The sequence below is a fragment of the Canis aureus genome, chromosome 28 (assembly GCF_053574225.1).
Source record: "Canis aureus isolate CA01 chromosome 28, VMU_Caureus_v.1.0, whole genome shotgun sequence".
Classification (NCBI taxonomy): Eukaryota; Metazoa; Chordata; class Mammalia; order Carnivora; family Canidae; genus Canis; species Canis aureus.
Window position 1 is genome coordinate 5,115,539 of NC_135638.1, and position 21,428 is coordinate 5,136,966.

General features: G+C 37.1%; 2 long non-coding RNA genes and 1 pseudogene across 3 annotated transcripts in view; 2 read left to right on the forward strand and 1 right to left on the reverse strand.

Moving 5' to 3' along the window:
• Positions 1 to 21,428, forward strand: part of LOC144300165 (uncharacterized) — a 40,361-nt gene that overhangs the window by 14,385 nt on the left and 4,548 nt on the right. The gene's annotated exons all lie outside the window — the stretch shown is intronic.
• On the reverse strand, positions 695 to 20,219 carry LOC144300334 (uncharacterized). The gene is made up of 4 exons (XR_013366909.1): positions 18,576 to 20,219; positions 15,163 to 15,280; positions 4,481 to 4,677; positions 695 to 3,433 (listed from the first exon to the last, which is right to left on the reverse strand). It is a non-coding gene; the product is annotated as an uncharacterized LOC144300334 (long non-coding RNA).
• Positions 13,504 to 15,761, forward strand: LOC144300333 (elongin-C pseudogene; annotated as a pseudogene).

The window sequence follows — 21,428 nt, forward strand, 5'->3', positions numbered from 1 at the left end:
TGTTAAAATAGTGAAATAGTCTATACTGGTTCGTAAATAGCCTCTGCCTCTAGTTTTTTAGTGCCTCCCTGCCTTCCAGTTGACCTCAACTCTACCCTAGACTCCAACTCCAAACCTCTATATAAGGCAGTTATAGGTTTGGAACAGTGGCATAGTTCATGCCAAGTTCCCAAACAGCCTTCCTCCTAAGACCATTGGATAGAGAAACTATGTAATGCTGTACACCTCAAAGATTTAAATTTATTGAAGAGTAAATAAATGAAAGTGTGGGAGGGAATCTTGGAAGGAAATTACTCCAATATAATAAAGATCATATGTGAAAAACCCACAGCTAACATCATACTCAATGATGAGACTAAAAACTTTTCCTTTAAAAACAGAACAAGACAAGGATGCCCACTTTTGCCACTTCTATTTAACATAGTCCTAGAAATCCTAGTTAGAACAATCAGGTAAGAAAAATAAAAGGATCCCAAATTGGAAAGAAAAAAAAGTAAAATCATCCCATTCATAAATGTTATGATCTTATATACAGAAACTTCACAGACTCCACAAAAAAGGGTTAGAAATAATAAATGAATTCATCATTTACTTACAAAGATACAAAAATCAAAATCAGTACACAAAAATTAGTAGTGTTTCTGTTCAGTAAGAGTGAACAATCTGAAAAGGAAATTAAGAGAACAATTGCATTTACAGTAGCATCAAAAGAATAAAATGCTTAAAATTGACAAAGAGACAGAAAACTTGTACACTGAAAACTATAAAGTATTTCTGAAGGAAACTGAAGAAGACAGAAAAAAGAAAGATATCCTGTGTTTATGGATTCAAAGACTTAATGTTAAGGTGTCAATACTACCTAAAATTGTCTACAAATTCAATATAATCCTCATCAAAATCCTAATTACTATTTATTTGCAGAACTTGAAAAATTCATTCTAAAATTTATATGGAATATTAAAGGACCCTTACTAGCCAAAACAACTTGAAAAAAAGCAAAGCTGGAGGCTTCACACTCCTGATTTTAAAAATTACTACAAATCTAAAGTAATCAAAAGACTGTGGCACTGGCATAAAGACAGTGCATGGACAGTGCATGGACCAATGGAGTAGAATAAAGAGCCCAGAAATAAATCCTCACTCATGGTTAAAAGATTTTCAGTAGAATGCCAAACCTTTCAATTGGGAAAGGACAATCTTCAAAAAATGGTACTGGGAAAACTGGATATCCACATGCTAAAGAATAAAATTGGACCCTTATCATAAACCATATACAAATATTAACTCAAAATGGATCAAAGACCCAAAAGTAAGACCAGAAATCATAAAACTCTTAAAAAAACAAAAAGGAAAAGCTTTTTAACTTTGCATTTGGTGATGATTTAATAGTCATGAAACCAAAAGCATAGGCAACAACAAAAAATAAATTGGATTACATCGAAGTTAAAGTTTTTTGTGCATTAAAAGACATTATAAACAGAGTAAAGCTACAACTCACAGAATGGGAGCAAGTATTTGCAAACCATATATCTGATAAAGCATTGATATACATAATGTATAAGGAACTCCTATAATTCAAACAAGCAATCCAATTGAAAAAACTGGGTAAAGGCTTAAACAGACATTTCTCCAAAGAAGATAGACAAATCTTCAGTCAGCATATGAAAAGATGCTCAATATCACTAATAATTAAGAAAATGCAAATAAAAGTCACAATGATATACTACTTTATATCCATTGGAATGGATATTACAAAAAAAATAAGGAAACAACAATCATTGGTGAGGATATGGAGAAATTGGAATCCTTGTACATTGTTGGTGGGAATGTAAAATGATACAGCTACTGTGGAAAATAGTGTGATGGCCCCTGCAAAAGATTAAAAAAGAATTACTCTATTATCCGGCAATTCTACTTCTGGATATGTACCCAAAAGAATTGAAAGCAAGGACCGAACAGATATCTCTTCATTATTCATAGCAGTATTATTCACAACAGCCAAAAGATGGAAGCAGCCAAGTGTGTATTGAAGGAGGAATGATTAAACATAATGGAATATTATTCAGCCTTAAAACAGGGAATCTGATACATGCTATAGCATAGATGAACCTTGAAGACACTATGCTAAGTGAAATAAGCCAGTTATAAAATGATAAATATTGTATGATTCCACTTATATGAGTTACCTAGAAGAGTCAAATTCATAAAGACAGAAAGAAAAATGATGTTTCCCAGGAGGTGAGGGGACAGAAAACAGGGAGTTAGTGTCTTATTGTATAGAATTTCAGTTTTGGAGATGGACGGTAGGAAGGTGGGGATGGTTGTACGACAATGTGGATATATTTAATGCCATAAAACTGCACACTTGGTGCTGAAATGGTAATATTTATATTATGTGTACTTTACTACAATAAAAATTTATTTTTATGTTTATTGCAGTGGCAGGCATGTATTTCACTAAATCAAAGATGGTACCACTGGAAAAATGAGCTCGTGAAGCTCAAGAAGCTTAAATCCTTGTGATAAGTCCATACCTAGGTACTCAGAGAAAGTAAGAAGAGTTCAAGCTGTAGGCAGCACTCTGACGTGGATATCCTACAAGACCTTGTATAGTAGTTTGCCAAGGCTATCATAACAGAATACCACAGACTGGTGACTTAAACCAAAAAAAAAAAAAATTTCTTTTTCACAGTACTGGAGGCTGGAAGTCCAAGATCAAGGTGTCAGCAGGGTTGGTTTCTGGTGAAACCTCTCTTCCTGGTTTGTAGATGGCTCCCTTCCCACTGCCTTTCCTCTGTATACGCACCTTGTCCTTTTTCCTTCCTTTGTGAACATAGTTCTATTGGATTAGGGCCCCACTCTTATGACCTCATTTTTTCTTAATTACTTCCTTAAAAGCCCTATCTGCAAACACAGTCATATTGAGGCTTTGGGCCTCAAAATATACATTTTGGAAGACACAGTTCAGTTGGTAACAGATTCCTATGTACTCTCATGTGGCCCGCCATCATAGAAAAATGCTGTCCAAATTCGATCTAATAATTATTATGCTACCAATCACACAAAATTATTTGCTATTCGATAATAACGTAACCATGATGATGTTGCCAACTAAATAGAAATTTTCAAGATGCTAAATTAGTTGAAAATGCGACTTCTAGCTATTCTCTAGGGAAAAAATCCAAGTTCAATTATTCAATAAGAAAGCACAGGGCATTGCACCTTTGCATAGTACCACATCCATCAGACCAGATAACTGCATCTTCATCCATCATTTGGTACAGTCAAAATAAAATTGTTATAACAGAACATCAATGTAGACTGCTCTCAAACTAAAGACTTCATTTCAATAAATGTCTTGGCTGCTCCTGTGATTCCATCTTGCAACGCATTAACATGATCTGTGGTCCACATCCCATCCCTCTCATATTCTCTGTTAATTAAAGTTTAAGAACATTTGATTAGATAGACAAAACAGAAGCTTCTTCAAACCCAGAGGCTGTACCCTTTAAGCATATTTTCTTTCTTTGCCAGTTTTTTAGTGTCCAGCCTTCAAAAAGTGGTAGGTTACCATCTTGCTAGTCATGAATCAATGCTACATACTCTGCATCATCTTAGCCACATAAACCTGAGGTCCAAAAAACACTCACTCTTGTCACTTAGGACCTATCTGGTTTTTTTAGTTCATCTCAAATATTTAAAGATACTGAAGCCATTCTGCATCATATCCATCATTATAATATCTTTAAAATCAGGATCTGCCAGTCAAGGGTAGCCTATTATATTAATAAAGCAATTTTTAAAATTTACTTATAGGAAGAAATAAAATATAGGAAATGCTATATTTCACAACTGACTTCTCACTACAGCAACTCACTTAAAATATTTCTTTCTGCATGGTTAGGTTTTTCTAGAGAAAACTTTTAAATGCTTTTCCTGTGGTTATCTCATTTAAAATAAGTTATTTTGCAAACATAACTAACATTGCCACTAAGAGAACATCATTATCTTATCAAATTTTAGAGTATTGATAACAGATGGCTTGCTGATCATTCACTCTGTTCCTAAGAAATTAATTGAGCCTTCTGGAAAGCCCTATTATCATGTAGAAATACCCAGTAATGAACGCACATTACAACGGTGGGCAAATTAAAGGCACTTGATAGATAATAATTATAATAAAATAACAATTATTATATTGCTCTTTCATTCTGTTCTGTGACTAAGATTCAAGTAAAACATTATTTTTTATATAAAAATAGATACAGTTCCTGTCTTCATTAAGAAATCATTCAACATATAATTATTGAGCCCATTTATTGAACAAATGTTAGCAATGACCTCTGAGAATAAGTCAGTGCATAAAACAACAGCTTTGGAAATGGCTAATACAAAAACAATATTCATTTTTCTATTTATAGATCCTTTGGAACCCCATTTGCCCTCACACAACAACTTAAGTCCAAACTGCATGACTCACAGCATAATATTTTGAGTGCGATTTTCCTTCAGTACTCCATCACCATCACTAATACAAAATTACTACCAGTATCTATTTCTTTCTCATGTGGTTCCATCGCTGCTGGGAAATATTAAAAACATGAAGAGATCTGGTCTCGGTTTCTTCTTGGGGATTCTTCAATTTGACTCACTCTTCTTCGACTCCTCCAGTGCTTCCTAAAAGAGAAAAATAGAAATGGTTGGCCAAAGGCAAGAATATCAAGTGAAAAAGTTGTGTTCACTCAACTCTTTTTAGCTCATTGACATTTCACATACATTAAAAAAAAAAAAAAAAAAAAAAAGAGGAGAAAAGAAAAGTGATGAGAGAAAGATAAAACCACCTCTTCTGAGCTGCAGTAGACTGGTTAAAAAGTATAAGATTATGCTGAGTGAAATAAGTCAATTAGAGAAGGACAATCATCATATGGTTTCACTCATACGGGGAGTATAAGAAATAGTGAAAGGGACCGTAAGGGTAAGGAAGGGAACTGAGTGTGAAAAATCAGAGAGAGAGACAAACCATGAGAGACTCCTAACTCTGGGAAACAAAGGGTCACGGAAGTGGAGGTGGGTGGGGCGCTGGGGTAACTGGGTGACGGGCACTGAGGAGGGCATGTGATGGGATGAGCACTGGGCGTTATACTATATGTTGGCAAATTGAATTTAAATTTTTAAAAATGTGAAAAAAGAGCATAGGAGCAGTCAGCTCTATAATAGTTCTCTTCTGAGAATTTGCTGTTGGAGTAAAGGAAGATCACAAAGGAAAAAGTCCTCCTCCAACATTATGTTTTGTGAAGAATACTCCAAAGATTTCCAGCTTTCCAATCAAAAAGAATCAGGGTTCATTGATTCAAGCGGTCATCTCTGCCTATGAAATTAAAATGGGATGAACCTAGATCTTTTTCTTAGCTAAACACCTCAAAAGAAAGTAGAACAGGTATGGTGGTGGTTGACTACAGATGAGAGAAGGTACTGGTTTGATTCAGGGCTTTTCTGCAGTTCAATGAAGAAAGTTTTCTATTATAATTCCATTGAACTCAGCACTGTATTGCATTACCAGGCCAAAAATATCCTCAGGCATGCTTTAAAATGTAAGAATGTTGTTATTAGAATTAAAATGTACAGTTTACAAGTATTTAATCTCAATCTAGTTGACTAAATTTATACACATCTACTTATCAATTTGGAGATTAATTAATCTCAAGTACAATAAAATAGCATTAAATCACCAAAATTATTTCTCTGGGTCTATTGCAGTGAACAGTACAGCAGAATTTGAAAATAAAACACCAAGGCTGTCTGATGCCATCTCACACCGACTGATTTAGAATTTTGTTTTGAATATTAGGAAACTGAAACTGGAATGCTGCAGAGCTCTCTCTGCATATAGGTACACTTGTTTATCATCGTTAATCTTTGAAAAAAAAATGAATGTGAAGCTTAATGCTTAGGCATTTATACATACCAAATTTGAAACTGATAATCACAAGGGTATTTATTCTGAAAATTTTGCCTCAGGACTTGGCTGAGCCTCCACTGGCTTGCTGCATGTTAATATCAATCTCGCTTCACAGTGCCCAGAAATCCAAATCCTAAAGGAGATCTCCCTTCAGTTTTATTCCCATTTCTTTTGTTAACTTGTATTTTTGAAAAATACTGTCAACTGACGTATTTACACCTTTTATAAAATAGATACAATAGCATTTGGCCCTTTCCTTATTCAGATAGAGCAGAAATGAAATGATAAAATAGAGAATTTCAGTGGATACTATCCCAAAATCAGTAAGACTTTTGTCTGAGCACAAAAATAATCCCTCTCCAAAATAGTAAGCATAAATCATGAAATCATCCAGCATTTCACAAATATGAATTAAACACTTTCTGTATCTCAGACATTATGACAGATGACATATTATACAAAGCGAAGAAGGCAGGTACCCTTTCCTAAAAGTGTCACCCACCCAAAAAAGGACATACATAAATAAACACAAGGTGGTAAATTCTGTAGCTATGTTGGGCCCTCAGAGCTTAATGGTCAGCTTAATCTAAAGACATCAAGAGAATTTGGTAAGAAGTGATGTTTAGAATACTGAACTATGATTCTCCAGCTCATCCACCAAATATGAGGAGGAATGCTATGTGCAAAGACACACAGACCTGGAGGTTTTGTGAATGTGGTCTGGTATGACTAAACATTAAATGTATGTGTGGGGATTGTGTGAGTCAGTGTTCCTTTCCGCAAGAGACAGAAATATAGCTCAACTGAACTTAAACAGGAAACCTGTTGATTTAAAAGTGAAGGTAGCCTCTGGGACAATGGGATCCAGGGACAACTTCTATCAGGACTCTTTCTCCATCTTTCTTTCTTTCTGTCTCTAACCTCTGCTTTGTTTTATAATTTATGAGTCTTTTTCACTCTACAGGGGGTTACTCAAAGGGTAGAGAATGCAACCACAGGGAGTTAAAGACCCCCATCCTTCCATCAACAGAAAAGAGAGCCAGCTCCAAAATAAGAATTTTCACAGAAGAACTAATAAAATAGGCCCAGTTTAAGTCTTAAAAAAAAAAAAAAAAAAAGAAGAAAGAAAGCAAATATAAGAGCTACAACAGGTAACAGGTAGCATAGTTACAAAGGTAGGCCATGATTAGATCTTTGAGAATCTTTTATGCTACACAAAGTTTGGATTTCATCCTGTAGGTTAAAGGAGAAAAGCGAAGGATTTTTTTTTTTTAAGATTTTATTTATTTATTCATGGGAAGCACAGAGAGAGAGAGAGAGAGAGAGGTGGAGGGAGAAGCAGGCTCCATGTTGGGAACCTGATGTGGGACTCGATTCCGGGTCTCCAGGATCACACCCTGGGCCGAAGGTGACACTAAACCACTGAGCCACCAGGGCTGCCCAAAGTGAAGGATTTTAAACAGAGGAGTAATATGATCAGACTTCCATGCTTAGAGCACAGGGAATGATAGGGTAAGGTGAGAGAGGGTGGGGTGACAGGAGATGGTTGCAGTGATTTATGTGCCAGACGACAATGCTTTGAACTGAGCAATAGCAGTGGTAATGTAGAAATAGAACATATAGAAATTAGTATTTACTAGTCACAGGTATCTAAGAGGGAAAGCTATGTGGAATGACTAAAAAAAATTCTGATTTGAAGGCTCAGTAAATAATGGTACCCTCAACCAGAATGAGAACTACACAGAGAGGAGAGAGATGAATTCATTTTGAACTAGTTGAGGGTCATGTGAAATCTCAAGGTGATGTCCAGGGGGCATTTTGGATGTCTAAGTATATAGTTCAGAAGACAAGTTGGCTGAGCTGGGTGTATAAAGTCGGGGAATATTCACACAGAAGTCATGGAGAGGGATGATGTAGTAGGAGAATATGTAAGTTGAGAAAAGATGAGCGCAAACTATATAACTTCATAAACTTGAAAGATGAGTGTGATGAGCCCACTCGAGTAGACTGAACTTTAGTTTCCATAATTCCTTTCTCTTGCGTATTTCCAGTTGGAGTGGGCTGGAGATTGTCCTGCTGGAGTTAAGGGGCAGAAGGGAGGGGGTAACTACTCTGTTTGGTGGCCGAATGTGTGATCTATCGTGGAGAATATTCTATATGTGCTTGAGAAGAATATTCTGGTCTCATTAGGTGGAGTGGATTGTATACATCAATCAGGACCAACTGGTCTTCAGTGTTGTTCAAGTCCTCTGTTTCCTTATTGATCTGTCTGACTCATCTTCTCATTTTAAGAGTATTGACGTCTCCTACTGTTATTTGTTACTGCCCATATCCCCCCTTCAATTGTCAATATTTGCTTCATTCGTTTGGGTGCCCTGCTGCTAGGTGCATATATATTTATAAGTGTTGTATCTTCCTGATGAGTTGATTATATATGACTATACAATGTCCTTCTTTGTCTCTTGTAACAGCTTTGACTGATTTTTATCTGATGTAAGTACATCCCTCCCTACCCTGTTTGGGTAACTTCCCAAAGTATGTCCATACTTTGTATGGAATATCTTTTTCCATTCTTTCGATTTCAGCCTGTGAACGTTATTATATCTAAAGTGAGTCTATTAGCATGTGGCAGGACCTTATTTTTTTCATCCATTCATCTATTCTATGTCTTTTGATTGGAGAGTTCAAACCATTTATATTTAAAGTAGTCAGTGACAGGGAAGGGCCTTATCTTGCCATTCTGTTCATTGGTTTCTGTATTTTGTATAGTGATTTTGTTCTTTTATCTCCCTTTGTGTTTCACTGATTTTTATTTGTAATGACATATTTTGATTCCTTTCTCATTTTCTTTTGCATGACTTCTATAGGTATTTTCTTTGTGGCTACCGTGCGGGTTATGCAAAATATCTTCTAGGTATAAACAATCTATTTTAAATTGGTAACAACTTCAGTCACGTAAAAACTCCTTCACATCTCCTGCCACGGTTTTATGTTATTGATGTCACAAATTAGAGCTTTTTAATATTTTGTATCCATTAACAGTTTCATAGTTACATATTTATGTTTTTATCTTGTAAATTGTATACCTAAATTAAAAATGACTATGCAGCACCATTACAGTGTTACAGGATTCTATATTTGTCTATGTATTTACCTTTACTAGAGAGCTTTATATCTTTATATCCTTTCCTTATTGCTGCCTAGCATCCTTTTATTTCAACTTGAAAGCCTTCCTTTAGCAATTCCTTTTTTTTTTAAGATTTTATTTATTTATTTATTCATGAGAGACACAGAGAGAGAGAGGCAGAGACACAGGTAGAGGGAGAAGCAGGTTTACATGCAGGAAGCCCTATGTGGGACTCGATCCCGGGACTCCAGGATCACGCCCTGAGCCGAAGGCAAACACTTTAACCGCTGAGCCACCCAAGCATCCCTCCTTTAGCAATTCTTATAAGGCCTGCCTAGTGGGGTAATGAACTCGCTCAACTTTTTTTTTTTTTTTTTTTTTTAATCTGGGAAGATCTTTATTTTTCCTTCATTTTTTGAAGGACAGTTTTGTCGAATAGAGTATTCTTAGTTGGCAGGTTTTTTTGTTTGTTTTCTTTTAGCACTTTGAATATATCATCAAACTCCCTCCTGGCTTGCAATGTTTCTGCTGAGAAGTCTTCCGGGAATCTTATGGGAGCTCCCTTGTATGTGATGAGTCACTTTTCTTTTGCTGCTTTCAAGACTTTTTCATTGTTCTTTATTGTAATTTGTCTCATGCATTTGTCCTCTTGCATCAAATTACCTCCAGATACGCTGAAAACTGGAAATCCAGGACTTAAAAACCTAAGAGCAAGACATATGTTCCTCATCAGTTTACTTTTCTGAGAGACCTTCTCCAAACAGCAACCTGTGAGCATCTTGAGTGTCTTCCTTCCTTTTAGCTTACCTTCTTACTTCTGAATGTTAAATAAGTGAATGAGTGAATGGCCAGATAGCATCTTTAAATGATTGTTCTGTAGCCCAACTCAACAATATGGATTATATTTGTAGGATTCTGAGCTTCTTTGAAAGAAGAATCATTTGAAACCAAGGGAGTGTAATGAAACAGGGCATAAATAATATTGTCTTAGAAACTTTTTTTTAACATCTTGCTTTCTTTATGAAGACAATTCTCATAAAAATTGTTCAGGCATTGACAATACTGTTGCTCTGCTACACATTCTCAGGGAGAGGTACTTGAAGCAGAAGATGGTTTTAGCTATTGTATGACATGATGGTACCCTCTCCAAGTTCTGTGGACTCATCTCCTGCAGGTTTTGGGGTACAGTCATGGACTTAACGGTTTGGCCCACCTGAGTATAGATGTTCTCCTAAGCTTTCTTTTTGTAGGAGGTCGATTGATTTATAAAATAAAATAAAATATTGTCATATTCATCATATGTAAATAATATTGGTTGACAAGTGTTTGTTCAAAATATGTCCTCCAAAATACTTACCCTTGCTCTACAGTTCATTTCAGAGTAACATCAGGTTATATCTTCAAGTAGATAAAGTGACCCACTTACTGAATGAGTTTCCTTAAGTATCATGTCAATAGATAAGAAAATCTCTTGTTTATTTAAGATTTTATTTATTCATGAGGGACACAGAGAGAGAGGCAGAGACACAGGCAGAGGGAGAAGCAGGCTCCCTATGGAGAGGCTGATGTGAGACTCAATCCCAGGACTCCAGGATCATGACCTAAGCCATAGGCAGATGCTCAACCATTGAGCCACCCAGGAGCCCCTTAAATTTAAAAATAACAAAAGAAAATAGTAGTTTCTCGGTGACATAATCTACTCAATATCCTCAATCTTCAATACAAAACCACTATTGACCAGGATTACGGATAAAATATCTGCTTAGAAAAAAGTCAAGTACACATATTTTAGAAATTTCAGTCAATTTGTATTAAATGAAATATACAGATCAGACTATCAAACTTCTCTGGTTTAGTTAGTGAATGCAAAGTAAGTTGATGCGGCTGAATTAATCACAAACTCAAGCTAATTCTTTTTTCATCCTTATTAATCAAGTTAGGGTTTCTGTTCTATGAATGTAAACACAGAAAGGTCAACAATTTTGCTAGGGGCATGTTCCAGGGCATGGGAATTAAGTGAAAAGTCATCTTTCATTCCCTTACTGGCCTAAAAACAGCCTCAAACCTCAATACTGAATTTTAGATAACATGGAATGTGCTGTATTCACAGAACATATAAGTTTCTGAACAACAATGAAGATAATTTATTATGGGATTGTCAGCCAAGTCCGCAATGATTCTTTGATTAGTGAAAAGTGGTTTTGCATGTTATGCCCTGGGATATTTCTTTAATTTTTTTTCCCTCCAAGAGGATTTTGTGGATTGTACTAATGTTCCACATGCTGATTTTTAGTATAAGATTTGCTACATGATGTGCCAAAGGTGATGAACAATAAAGCGGATAGCTTAAATTAATTTAGAAAGTTTGTGTTTTTCTCTTAGGGAGAAAATATTATTTTAGAAGCCCTCATAAAACACAGCAGTGGGGAAGTTGCATAAAGCAGAGCTCTTTTCAACTCTTAAAGTTTTATAAAGTAACCATTTTGAAAAAATTACGAAACAGGGGTTGAGTTTTTGCATTTTATACTTCTGCAACCTAAAACTTTACATACCATAAACCCATCTTGCTCTCTTAGATACATCAAACAACAGCTATTGCTTCTTCACTGTGAAGAATACAAGGTTTCATCAGAGCAGCCAAAAGAATTTCAAGAGAAAACACTCCTCAGGTCCAAATCTGTGCAGTAGCTTTAGACAACCTATTTCTTTATGTCAAATAATTACATATGGCAACCAAGAAATACTGTCTCTTTTAGAGCTGGGATGCAATTTCTCTCTAATTTCTACAATGCTATGGTTTTGTCCAATTTTCTGATACCTTAGTTCTTTGACAGATACCTGAATAGATAACCTGCAACGAAAGTTCCCCAGGGCACTTGAAAACCAATATATTAGGGGTACCTAGGTGGCTCAGTTGGTTAAGCAACTGACTCTTGGTTTCAGCTCAGGTCATGATCTCAGGGTCAGAGTGGAGTCTGCTTAAGATTCTCTCTTCCTCTCCGTCTGGCCCTCCCCCTGCTTGCACACACTCTAAATCAATCAACCAATCAATCAATCAGATCTTTTTAAAAATAGGAATCCTTGAAAATCAATATATTTGCTCACTAATTTCTTCGTTCAACCATTGAACATATTTATTCAAGCTTGTCAGCACACTAGATATTTGAGGTAGGGCTATGGATGTAGAGAATGAACCAGGCATTATCCTTATTCTCTTGAAGTTTATAAATTAGTAGGTTTACTGATGAACATATTTTTTCCCAAGGACCTTAGGAATGCTCTTCTCTGGGAGGTCTCAGTTCTATCTGACACAAGTAGTTCCCTCAGTTTTGCCAAAAGCATGCTTCTCTGGAATTCTCAACACTGGTAAGCACAACCCAATAAGGGCAATTGCTGCTGTAGGGTAGAAATAAGCTGTCTTATCACAGATATATTTCTCACCCAATTTCTCCCCCTCCAGATCCAAAATAGTTCCCACAACTGAACCAAAGGATATTTCCTTTATCTAAACAAATCTGTGGAATCCTGTGTCTTTACTCTGCCCAATTATTCCATGAAGCCAACCATCTGTCCAATGAAACTTAGATCCTCTTCCTTCTCCAGCTTCTAAAAGATACTTGCTAGCCCAGCTTCCACCAGCAGCAGCACCAGTAAGGAATTATTGCCATCTTGGGATGGAATTGCCACTGCTGGAAGAGAGATCACAACTTCTGCCCTACAGAAACCTATATCTTAGTTTAGGATTTCTATGTCACTGACACTGCCCCTGCTTTAGGACTTCCTCACACATCTACGTCTAGAGCTTCCTGATAGCCTGATTGGCACTCTGACTAGGATCTCAAAGCCCAGATGATCACTGGAATATGTACACTTTATATCAAAGTTCTGTTTTGGGAGCAGATCTCAGGCACTTTGACATCCAGACTGGCAACAAAGAATAGATGGATCTATGTGCAATTGGCCAAAACAGGTCTTTGCAGGCCTTGCGCTAAGGCAGCTGGGTAACTGGCTCACTAGTCATGGGCTCTAGAAGTGGTACATGACACCTAAGCTTTACTAGGCTGAAGGATGTTCATCTGTATCACCCTTGTGCCTATAGCAAGTGTAGATTGCTCACTTATTCAGTGCCTACCAGAGCCAGGCTCAGTGCTAGGGATTCCGCATTCATTAGTAGTAATCTTCTTTTTAAAAATTCTTCTACAGGATAGATACAGAGAACCATTCATCACCCATAGACACAAAGGCAAGATTCAAACCAGCTTCAGCTTTCTGACTGTGGTTCCAATTCCTTAATGGAGCTAAAGTGCTACCAGGAAACCAGCCTGTTTGCTTAAACATGTTTAACTTTCCTAGTTCTTGCCAGTTCCTTTCCTCAAGACTGAAACCTATTCTCTAATAACCCCAAGAGATGCTTAAAGACTCTATTTTCATTTGGAAAGATTTGATGAGTCCTGATGCTGCGATTTACCTGGCTGAAAATATCACCATCGGTTGAAATTTGCTCCTAAATCCACCTCCACCCCCTGACCTAACTCTTTGGATGATGATAATGTGGGTGATATTGATGAGAGCCACCGGTTTTCAAATATCAGACTCTATACTAGGATCCTTAGATTTAGTAAGCAATTTATTCCTCACAAAACTTCTACATTATACTCATTGCCATCTCCAGTTTGAAAATGAGGCCCAGAAATGTTAACCAATTTGCCCAAGATCTATGACTAAAAACTGGATTCAAACTCAGTTTAGATTTCTCCACAACCCATGTTCCAATCCTTAGGAATTGTTGTGATATAGGACTCCACATAGAGGACTAGCCTTTCTGATTTAGCATGACCAGTTACCCCTAGTCTCCTGGGACTCTCCTGATTTTAACTAACACCTACATTGGGAAACCCCACAGTCTCAGAAAAGCCAGGCCTGTTGACCACCCTAACCTGTGTTAGAAGCCTTAACTTTGGCCCATTCTCTCCTCTCTGTAGGTACAACAGGGCCAGGCCTACAGTAGGCCCAACAGAGCAGTGGGCATTTGAGTTACCCTTCTCCTGGGAGTAACTGAGGGAAGATTAGAGGCTTTCAGGCCTCTGGCACTGAGAGTCATCCGATTTTGAGTAGTAAACTTCAGGCTGCCGTAGCAAGGAAATAGAGAACATTAAAGAGCAATGTGCCTTTACTCACATATTTGTTCTTTGCACTATTGGTTTATTACTTCATTAGTGAACAGAAGGGACAACCATCTTCCCCTGAGCCTAAGTTATCACTCTTGCCAATTTTCAAAATTGATCCAGTCCTTGGTGAAATGGCCTAACGTACCTTCCCTTACCCCTTTCTCTGTCCCATGCAAGGCTAAGGTTCTGGAATGTATTATCATGGAAGCCATCTACAACCTCAAGCTCATATGCTCTTGGGATTGCCCATGGCTGAATCTGTGCTCGGGTGGGCAGCAGAGGACCATTTACCATGAAGCTCTTGAAGTTTGAAGTCTCAGAGTCCTTTCAAGGACCTGAGAAAGACTTCGGCAATGTGTTCACATGTTTGAAGTTTTTGTTTCAACATTTTACAAAAGTGAAACATATTAATTTCAACTGATGAAGACTGGTGTCTCTTTCCATGCCTACTACTCCTTTATCACACTTCATCTTCAGCAGTTCACCTCAGCATGGCTGTGACTATCTTTTGGGACCTGGCTACAGAAAAATTAAATTGGGAATATGCCATAATAAATGAAATTTGGAGGGATGTTCTGGGAAGTTTCAAGAAAACAAATAGACATTTCAGATAATTTGGCTTTATATTTTTTTCTGTTTTAAAATTTGCACACAAAGTAAGTTTAAAAACTCAGATAAAAATCAGTGGTGTAGGATAGAGAACCAAAAGTATGTGAAAGGAAATCAAGGAAAAGATTCTATGGTGAAAACTGAGTTGCAGCACAACAAAAATTCATATAATATCAACATTTTTTATATGAAGAGATCATTTCTAAATAGAAATAATAAGTAGGCACTTGGTTTGCTTGAGAATCCAATTAATGAAAAGAAGTAATCATGATAAAACATTTTTTAAAAGCAGAAGTTACCTGCTGATATAGCCAATATGAACACAGTGACAAGGATAATCAAGTACTCAGACTTTCTGTAGATGGAAGCAGGCGACAGACTCAGTGTTCTGGCCTCACCAGGAAACCACAAAAGTTCCTGTGGAAGTGAAGCGGAATTTCATCAGAACATATTGGGTGGAGAAGACAAAACCCATCGTAGCTGTTAAGGCCCTGATGCCATGTATGTCAAATCAGTACCTTTGGATGATCATGAATTTATTATAGAAAGACAACATGTACTCATGTCCAGAATGATAAAAGCCATATTGAGGGGCCTGGGTCAATTTGCTGAGAATGAAATTAAAGAAGTCAGTTTTAGAGCAAACTCTTCACGTGTGCTAGCAAAAGTACATGTGTGTTCTAGCTATGTGGTTGGCTACACTAACAACTCCACAGAGATTCCTGAATTCCCCACTGCACCTAAAATTGCAGGGGAACTGCTAATGGCTGCCAACTTCCCAGATTGTTAAATAAGATAAATCTTAATAAACTGTTACCTTCTTTCAGCATTTAACAGCTATAATTCAGTTAGTAATTTTTTCATGAAAGATATTTTGATAAACATTTTCACAACTTTGACAACTACACTAAATGTCCATGTGACATTTTTAATATCAAATTGGGAATCTAAAGTATTTTAAATATTATCAACACAAAAATACAAATTTTACTCCACCCTGTTAAAGGAAATAATGAATTTTCTTTTTTCCTCTTGAAAAAAATGTAAAATAAATAAATAAATAAATAAATAAATAAATAAATAAATAAAATGTTACATGAGTGCTGTCATATGAGAAGGTGATCAAAGAGTACACAGCAAAGAAAAAAAGGTTTAAAAAATAGTATGAAAAAAAAAAAGAAAAAAATAAAAATAAAAATAAAAAAAATAAAAAAAATAAAAAATAGTATGGAAGTAAATGCAGAAGTGAGTTGATTAAAAATACTATTTTTCTGGGTTTGATGGTATTTGTGATATTTGTCAGTTTTGTCATATTTTTAAAATGTGATTTAATTTTAATTTTTTCCCTCATTCTAAATAAGTATCTAGTTACACACCTAATTTGGTCATCTTTTTCTGAATTAAGAGAATACTTCTAATAGTGTTGTAGGCTCCAGATCTCACAGAGCCTTAGTCCTGCCTTCTCCCCCATTTGCAATGCCTGAGGGCAGTGGATTCAAGCAACCAGGCGGGTCTGGGCTATTTCTGTACGCAGAGTCAGAATCCATCTTATATAACTGGAACTCCTACGTCTCTTCTTTTCAGGCACTAGCTTGAGAATTGCAAGTGCTCAGAACTTTCCAATTTTAAGACACTGATTCTCCAAAGCAGCATTCTGGAAGTATCCTTACTTGTTCCCAGGAGTCCACCGCTGCTCCGTCCCACAGTATATTTCAGAACCTCTTTTTATTTCATAAAGTTTTAGCCTAAGTGCTACAAGAGCCCCGATAGATGTTCAATTATGTATTAATGATTTGCATGCAGTCAGAAAATTTGATAGTAAGTAAAGTTTTAAAATGTAATCAGATTGACTTAGTGGAATCAGCTGTTTTTGCTTTATTTATTATAACTATGTTATTGTAGCAGATCCAGCCAGGGGCATTAGAAATGCAAAACAAAACAAAAAAAAAAACAACAAAAAAAAAGCACAAAACCCTAAACATAAGTTATCAAATATGCCCAACAGGACTACTCCTCCCCATCCACCTCAGGCCATCTGGTCCTTTGCTTGGCGTAGCTTCTACTCATTTATCTATAGCGTCAAGGAGTCTGGCAAAACTAGATACTATTGTATGAAAAAAGGAAGCAAATTAAATACACCACGATTCAGTTTATTTAAAATAATTTCAGTCTTTCTGGGCTATCTAGTTATTTACTAGTATGAACAATCAAGTTTATTTGAAACATCTTATCTTATTTATTAGAAACAGCCCAGGTCCCATGATACTTAAGTAAGGCTCAAATTATGACTTAAAATCCTGATTTTATTCCAAGTGTATGACTTAGGGTTTCAGAACAACAGTGCAATAGAGTAAAAAGTGTAGAAGAGCCACACCTTGAGGTAGAAGACTATACTTCTAAGAATAAACGTTTGAGCACATAAAATTTATATCAGGAAATAAAACTAATCATAAAATACTTAACAGAAGTCATTGGTCGTAAAGTGGCTGAATATAGACACTGGATTTAAAGCCCAGCAGATCTGGCTTCCAAAGCCATCTAACATAGGCAGGTTGTTGCACAGGCTATGTCTAATTTCCCTGGTGTGCAAAAACAGCAGCTTATAAGGCTATTGAGACAATAAATGAGAAAAATGTACATAATAGATGCCAGTAAATGGGAGTTATTTTTAACGCTTCTCTCACAAGTTGATAATAATTTTTAATAATAAGGGCAAGGTTTGTACCATCTATTTGAAATACATTCCATTGTTGATTACATTTTATTTGCCAATATACAATTTTTAAATGATCAGAATCAAAACAATTTTTTGGAGGATCTTTCAAAATACATTTGTCAGGGAAGAGTCTCAGCCTCAGGGAAGAAAGGAGGGAATAAATCTGAAACCATTCCTTAGATGCCATATGTAGAGGAGACAGTGTATTACTCACAGCATAGCACCCAGCAGGAACATCAGCAGGGTGGTGCCAAAACCTGGGTCCCCAAGTTCCATGGGTGACACCATGGGCCCAGATGGATGCTCCTGAGCAAGTAGTAAACAAGCCTGTCCCCTCCCTAAGAGTGCGAGCATGATGGTCATGGAGGTCTTGCTGTGGCCATCTGCACCTGCGTAGTCACCCATGTGGCTAACTATGAAGACTGCTCAGTATCAAGGGATGGATATACCTTGTGATCTATATACACGAACACACAGGGATGATCAGGGCTCATGATGAACTGCTTCCCCTAACAATGGTATTTATGGGAAACCACAATCTTTCTTTGAAGTTAAAAGTAAATGGAGATGCCCATTGTTGAGATAATCCGATTCTAACTCAATGATCTTAACTCTCTTGAAAATCTAAAACAGTTCACCTTTATACAAATTAAAGTTTGTAAAATAATAAAGAAAGAACCTACTTCTTCCATTCCCACCCATCCGGAATTACCTAGCTAATTAGCCTTTACAATTTAGTACAATATTTCAAACTGGATTGGAACTGTGGAAAACGCTCTCTGTGATGCAAACTAACCTTTTCACTTTGGCTCTTGTAAGTAACATCTACAGTGTTTTTTTCCAGCTCAGTTTCTGCCTCCATCCTCCACTCAGCCACAGAAAGGCATCATAACAGATGATACAAATATACAAAAACCCAGTAGCAATCTACAAGACATTAACAGTCTCAAAACAAGCAGGTTGATTTTAGGTTTTCTCATTGTTCCCGTTCCATACCTTAGTAAACTGTTGACAACCAGAAAACACATTTTTCCCCTGCAGAATTACTGTAACACTCAGCACCATTTTTAACTTCTACAAAGCAAAAGATGGAAAGAGTATGTAAGATTATGTTAAGTATCATTTAACACCATAGATTTTCAAAAGATCAACCGCCTGATACGATGTTAAATATAGTTGAATGTGGTCCCACATTTGGTGCCATTTTGCCAAGTTTCCGTCGGATGCAATTTGCAACAAGCAACATATTAAACCCCCATAAATAGTCATTATAATGTAAACACTGAACACTCCTTATTGTAGCAGTGAAAGCAGTCTCCAAAATATTAAAAAAAAAAAAAAAAAAAACACACACACAACCAGAAAACAAATCCTTGAATTTCATCTCAGGGCAGAAGGTGGATTTGAATTTGAAGACATGCCAAATGGTAATTTTGGGCACAAATATTTCAGACAAAGCTGATCTATTATGAGTAATAACAGCATATGTTAGTTTCTAAGTCAGTTTGCATATGTCACAGGAAGCACACCCAATTAGCATGTGAGGCCATTTACACTTCAGCAAAGTTATTAACAGTAAATCATAACAAAGTAGGTATGGTCAAATTACACATTCTATTTTAAATATGCATAAAAATCGGACCCCAAAACAGCCAAATTGAGAAAGGTAGATTCCTAAGTGTATTAAACCAGCATATTAGCTTCCTTTTACCTATTATTATTAATATTATTAATGATGATGATGATTCTTTTCTTTTCACATAGAGGGTTGCTACGGCTCTTGACAGTTTCCTTTTAGCTAGCTAAGCCTCGGAGGATTAAAGAAGACATTTGGCCTTTATGGTTTTCTGTGTCTGAATGTGTATGTCCTGAGGAGAAAAAGAGCTGTGCAAGAAGCTATTAAGCACCAATGAGCGAGCACGGATGTGGAATGCCTGAGTTATGTTCACTGAAACAGATGTCGTGTCCCACAATTCCCTGAGCTGCCTCAGGCTTTTGCTGGTGTCAACCCTGTGGTAAATGGGTTTTCATAATGAATTTACTGTGAATTCTCACACACACACAAACCATTAGAATCACATTAAAGGGCTGACTAAAATGCCACCAAGACTCCAAGCGGACTGTCTTTTGTTCATTTGGAAGAAACTCTGAAGAATCCAGAATCTCAAATCAATCATTCGTGATGGTTTGGAGAGAGGGACAGGCCTCTCTGTGGCTGGAGACAGACAAACCATGTTTTGAGAGGAGGAGGGTTCTTGGACCTCACTTGGGGCAGGGCTCCCATTTCTTCCTTCCCAGACTGTCACGGGAATGGTGGTTGCTCTTCATACCAAACACGAGGCATTGGTCAGACTGACCTGAGTTTTAAATTATTTTCCTTTAACCACTTCTCTTGAAAAAAAAAAAAAAATTAGTAAATGAACAAAACAAAACAAAACAAAAAACGTAGTAAATGACGCAAATCTATTGGAGAAACAAATCTTCCAAAGGGGCTACCAACTCTGGGTAGGGTATCTAGAGGGTATGACAGCTTAATAGGGACTGAAGGTAAGAATAAACAACACCAGGAAGAGTCAGAGATTGGGACAGAAATCAAGATACATAAGAACATGAGCAAAAGGAGATGCGTGAAGCGTGAGCTGGTTTTCAGAAGAGATCAAGGCTACTAGTACTGCTAAAAATAGTAACAAAACCAAGATACTCTATTGGTTGAGCACCTATTATGGCTCAAGCAGCTTACTCGATGTTTTTAATACATTGTCTTCTTTTTTTCCTCACAAAAACGTCAAGAATAAAAACTAAAAGCATTTGTAGACACTTCCTCCCTGCCAGGCTTTGTTCTGGGGGCCCCCACCATCCCCAGGGGCTATCCTTCTGTTCTCTCAGCCTTTTAACACTTAGCTCTTTCTTCCTACTGAGGTTTTGTGCCTGATTTTTCCTCTTTTGAAATCCTCCCAGATCTGCTTCCCGCACCCTACCCTTGCTTTTGGTTTGGGTGTCATCCTCTCCTCCATAATGTCCCACTTAAAAACGGTCTCTGCCATGAAGCCTTCCTGCAGTGCCTCAGCCAGAGTAGACTCCCAAGTGTCTCCCGTAATCCCTCTTCCACCCTCTTCCTTCCTGGCTGTGTTGTTCCCTACCTTGGTGGTGCCTTGCTTTGCTCTTTAGGGCATTTTCTTGATTTGCAAGGATTTATTTGCATGTTGTCTTGCCTTAGTTTTGTGTCTTCCTTACTAGGGTAAAGCACCACAAAGTTAGGTCCCAGCTCCTTTTCATTCACTGATCTATACCCGGCACATAAGCAAGAATTTGGCATATGGTGGGTACTCCACAAACATTCATTGGATGGGAAAAAATGTGCTAACTGCCTCGAATTAATTCTTTCACTTAATGAGTGATCCTCCTGTTAGCTTACTGAAGACAATGCACCCTCACAGAGAGTCAATGTCTAGGTAAGATCCAAAACTGGTTCTGTAGGGCTTCAGACTATGATTTTAACCATTATGTGCCCATTTGATAGGTCTCACAGATTTGCAGTATCAGTTTGATATAGACTTTTAAGATTGTTTTGTGTGGGGTTTTTTTAGGTCTCTTTCACAATCACAATCTTGGTAATACACAATCCTTTCAGCGTTGCTTTAGTGCTACTACTGCCCTTAAGCACCAATCAGCTGCATCCAGCTTAGTAGCACTACTGTAACTGGTGGTCAAGCAGATCAAGCAAGGAAAATGCAAAACCCTTCCACCGGATTTACAGCTCTAGCTGCATACCAGCCTAGGGAATAAAAACTTCACCCTGTTCTAACACCTTGAGAGGGCTAAAACCACATGAGGTTAGGTAAGAGAGGC